Source organism: Montipora capricornis, chromosome 9 (assembly GCF_036669925.1).
Source record: "Montipora capricornis isolate CH-2021 chromosome 9, ASM3666992v2, whole genome shotgun sequence".
In the NCBI taxonomy this organism is placed as follows: Eukaryota; Metazoa; Cnidaria; class Anthozoa; order Scleractinia; family Acroporidae; genus Montipora; species Montipora capricornis.
The window spans coordinates 7627771-7632770 of record NC_090891.1 but is presented as its reverse complement, the minus strand read 5'-3'; positions in this window follow the sequence as shown (position 1 = coordinate 7632770).

The following is a 5000-nucleotide window of genomic DNA, read 5'->3' as shown; positions in this document are numbered from 1 at the left end:
CTTTACAATGGAGCGGGAAAGTGACCATGTTCTACCTTTCCTAGATGTTCTAATCAATAACACTGACCCACACCAAAGTGTAACCACTGTTTACCGGAAAAAAACTTTCACAGGTTTGCGCACCAGTTATCTGAGTTTTTGCCCCTTTACCTACAAATTGGGGTTAATCAAAATCTTGATTCATAGAACTTTTAAGATAAACAACACTTGGATTGGGTTCCATACTGACCTTCAAAAATTGTCTGTCATTCTGCGGAGGAACATCTTCCCTGAGAACCTTATCAAGGAATAAACTTCTAAATATATTCAGACAGCAGTCAAGCGAAGGAAAACACAGTCCCGTTCAGGAATCGAGCCCCAGGAAACACCTAAGTTCTTCTTTAAACTCCCTTACGTTGGGCACTTCTCAGTCACGGCACAGAGGAGTATACGCAAACTTGCTAACCAGTTATGTAAACCTATTGATATAAGGTTAGTTTTTACTACTTTCAAAGTCAGGAATCTTTTTAATGTGAAAGAAGCTGTCCCTGAGGGGCTTCGCACGCGAGTGGTCTATAAATTTTCTTGTGCAAGTTGTAATGCTTGTTATCTTGGTGAAACCAGCCGACACTTCTCCAGACGAGTGCGCGAGCACTTACTTTCAGGCAGATCTTCGAACGCTTTTAAACATCTGCAGAGTTCAGAGTTTTGTAGAGCATCCTGCACACCGGATTGCTTCGAGATCCTGGACTATGCAGCCACTAAGTACCAAGTGAAGCTTAAGGAATCCATGTTTATAAAATGGGAGAAGCCCGATCTCAACCAGCAGGTGAAACACATTAACCTGAATCTCTCCCTGTAAAGTACTAAGCGCCACTCATTTAAAGTTTGTTTTGTTTAGTTTTAGTACGCAATATTGACAACGCAATGTAACGAACTTTGTAAGATCGCGCGCTTTAATTCAACGGCGATTTCAAAATATGTAACACTGAAGATGACGGATGTACCGTCGAAACATGTCTGGAAAATTAAAGAAAGGTTGTTATGGTTATACGACTAAACTTGAATTTATATTGGGTTGAGTGGATGACGTCATCAGTAATCTTATTTGCATATTTTACAAAACTTTTAAACTTTAATATCTCCGGAACCAATGCAGATATTTCCAAACGGTAAACGGCGTTTTTTATCTTTCCTTGAATTCTATATGATAAACCTAAAAATTCAAGGGATAAAAATTTGATCATAGTAGCACTTTAAATACGCATCCACTTGAAATAACGCATCCGTAAAAATAACAAACGGTTTAGTGTCCAAAGAAAGAATTTGTGGGGAAACCTCTTCCACCAGGTTTGAGCTATTAATGGTATCAGGAGCCCATCTGGAGCGTGCAACTTCCATACAGCGTCTGTGAAACGGCGTTTTCACAAGTAGGTTTATTTTCAGAATAGCCCTTCCCGCGAATTAGGTCAAAAAGCAAAGGCAGTTCCGGTTCGGTGACCCTATGACGTCAGCTTAATTTTTTGTAATTGGTCATCATTCAATCTAAAACTAAATCGGTCTGTGAAAACGCCATTACACGAACACAGTAGAGTTGTAGGCTCCGGGTCATGGCTTCCTGATGGTATACTGCTTTGTCGTTCTCGTTCTCTTTCTCTCTTCTTCTAAACACATTAAAAATAAACACTCAGCTTTAAGTATATATCCCTCTGATGCTTCACTTGAATAACTGTGTTGCCACCAGTGTGGACCACAGCTATCATAATGCGTCAAACTGGATTGAGACCGGCAAAAAATGCAGAAAGAAAATATCTTCCAAACTGTTTTCCACCTGAACACGAGCGTTGACTGTCAAGACTTCTAGTTGACGTAGCATCGCCGTGTAGCCTCGTCAAGCCACAGAAAGCGCGCAAAAAATGAAGCGTCGTTTATGTTTAGGTGAGGTATCCTGGCTTGAGCCTGCGATCCAATAGAAAACCAGTACCTGGTCAGCCGTCAACTTATAAACAAAGCAACTGACTTCGATGGATTCTAAACTTGAGCCAGCGATATGGTCATACTGGTCAGCGGATACCTTGTTTTTGACAGGTGTCAATTGACCATTGTTTCGCTAAGTGAATTTAATGTTTACACTTATTAATTCGTTTATTGACCTTTGATTTAATTGGTGATTAACTTATGATTGACAGTCAATTGCATAACATCTCATATGACACTATTTTCCCACGTACACGCGTTGAAAAAGATATCCGTTTTTTACCTTGCTAACCTGTGGTATTTTCCTGCTCTGCCGACCTGTTTTTTTCTGATCTGTTTTTAAGTTTTAATTAACACTTGCAGTTTTAAAATATAAAAGCCAAAATTACCAAAGTTCGATGGAGACGTGAAAAAACACAATCTTTAAAGCAGATCTTAAGCTCTCTACTTTTTTGCGAGCATGTCTACAAGGGAAGCCTCTAGATCTAATAAAAGGGATGGGCACTGATTATGACGCCGCGTGGGAATATTCTGATTCAATATACGGCGATAACACAAGATATCGTAAAGTTCCGCGGACTGCAAAACGGCGAAAACGCTAGAGTTTGCGATTTATAACTAGTGCACTTAGTTAAGCGATGCTATAACACTCTTAAGGAAGACAGGACACAGAATGATAAAGCGCAATTTACATACATTTTATGAGACATGACCAGATAGCCTAAAATATTTGTAAATTTTCGATTTATAGACATTTTTGTCTGTTAATTGCAAGTATTTTCTCTTGTTGTAACTGTTATATTTTTTAAACATTTTACAAACATTTTATAGAGCTTTACTCTTTACTTTAATTTACTGAGATTTTATATTCATCGGATAAAAGTGTTAAAGTCTGTAAATTCATGATTTGCAGACATTTTATGAAGTCTGTAAATGGTCCAAACTTTCCAATGTAACAGTGTTGCTGATTTGAAGGAAGAAATCAAAAACTATGTAGTGTAATCAAAGTACCTTTGACAAGAAGTATCTCAGCGGTATTTACCATAAACAACCGATGGACACACGACGAGTCTCTTTCCGCAAGTACTCTCTCCAGGTCACAGATTTCTATTTGCTTTATTTATTTATTTCCAACATTATTGAAATAGTACAAGTGTTTCGTTATGCAATGCGCTTTGACATTTCATTGATTGATTTTGATTGACATTTAGTTGTGTAATTCAATAGCAAAATATTACTGTACACAGTAGGCTTTTAGTTGCTTTGGGTTGACTGATGATCTTCAGAAGTTGAACAATTTTATGACCATTTACAGCATGCCAGAAATGTTTGCGTTTAACCTTTTCACTCCTGTGGGGTTCCCCATTGACGAGTATAAAATCGTCTGGCGTTAGACAGAGTAAAATCTAGAAGTGTCACTCTTGGGAGTGAAAGGGTTAAGGCCTGGCCAAACGCTCGCAACATCTTGCAACATTGTTGGGCACACCATGTTGCATACGGTTGGCCACCCCGTTGCGATATGTTGCAACTTGTTGGATGATGTTGGATCAAATTTGGATGTTGCGTGATGTTGTGTTCACTTTGGCCACGTTCACGCTGAACGTTCACGCAACATTATATTGCACTAGGGCATGCGCGCTAGGTCCACTTGTTGCGCGCCAGGGGCCTCGGCCACATAAACATCGACATGTTGCGTAAGTACACTACACACAGATCATTTAAAGTTAACTGTATGAAATTAATTTGCAGCTTATACAATGATTTTCACATAGTAAACAAAAACTGGTCGTATTATGGGCACGCTTAGCTGGAAAAAAATGTTGATAATTCTGCCTCCGTTATTCTAGAAACAATACATTTCAGGAATAATTGAAAATTGTTCTGACTACTTGCATTCTTTGAGAATACTCACTGCAAATATCGAAAGGTTCCTTCAAATATATCATGATTCACAAACTCTTCAACAGCGGTCGTTTTACTGCGCAGTGGAAAGCGTAAATATTAGTCACGAAAATTACGTTGTCATTCCTGTGGTCGGATACTGGGCAGCAATGGACATCTGTAAAAATGTAAATTTCACCGGCGGAAACGAAGGTAAAAACGCAAAGCTTGTTTTCATATTACAAACTACATTTGTTGTTTCAAGGCCAAATTTCACAGCTCTTGAGGCTAAGGAAGGAAAATTATAGCAGTTTTAAACTGAAGTAGTCGGATACTGGGCAACATACTGCAACTCTGGAATAGGCCATTTCCGAGTTCAAGTCTGCCTCCTCTTCAAAGTATTTGTTATGGTAATTAGTTCTACTTTACATATGAATGGAAACTAATTTTCATAACAAAAACTTCGCACTTAGACTGGCTTTGAAGATGAGGCAAGGAAGAACTCGGAAATGGCCTATTCATTCAAGAACTTCTTGACATAAGCGCAGTGATAAAAGAATGGACTTTAGATGGACGGAAAGTGTTGTTTTTTAAGAGCGGATGGTACCGAGTGACGAAGGCCAACCCAATGTAAAAATTGGTTTTATTAATCTCTTGCGACCAATACTCATATGAGTCTTTCATATCTAAATCAAACAATAAATCTTTAATAAAGATCACTCCCTATTTGAAATGATTTTTCCAAGACGGCCCGTCTACCAATTCGAACTTCTAACTTGTTCCAAATGATATTTTGCCACTTCCTTTCAGGCGCAAAAGAGTTCCGAAAATCCGACCACCAAAAAAGTAGTTCGAAATTCGCGATAGAACTGAGAGCAAATATTGTAATGCTTTATATCATAGTTACAGTTTAAAAAGAAAAGTTCTCCCCTGGGTTTTAGCAAGTGCTGTAAATAGGTTTTCTAAGTTTCATTGTTTTCACTAACTAGACGGGCACACTGGGTTGCCTGTGGTACGTGCAGCGTTCCAGGCAATTTTTTTCAAGTTGGGGGGTCATTAAAGACCATTTAAGGGCTCACCCAGAAGTCATACCAGCAGAGTCCCTTTGGCTCACACGTCCTCACACGTTCGTACAACGAAACAGATCCTTTTCTGAGGTTAAA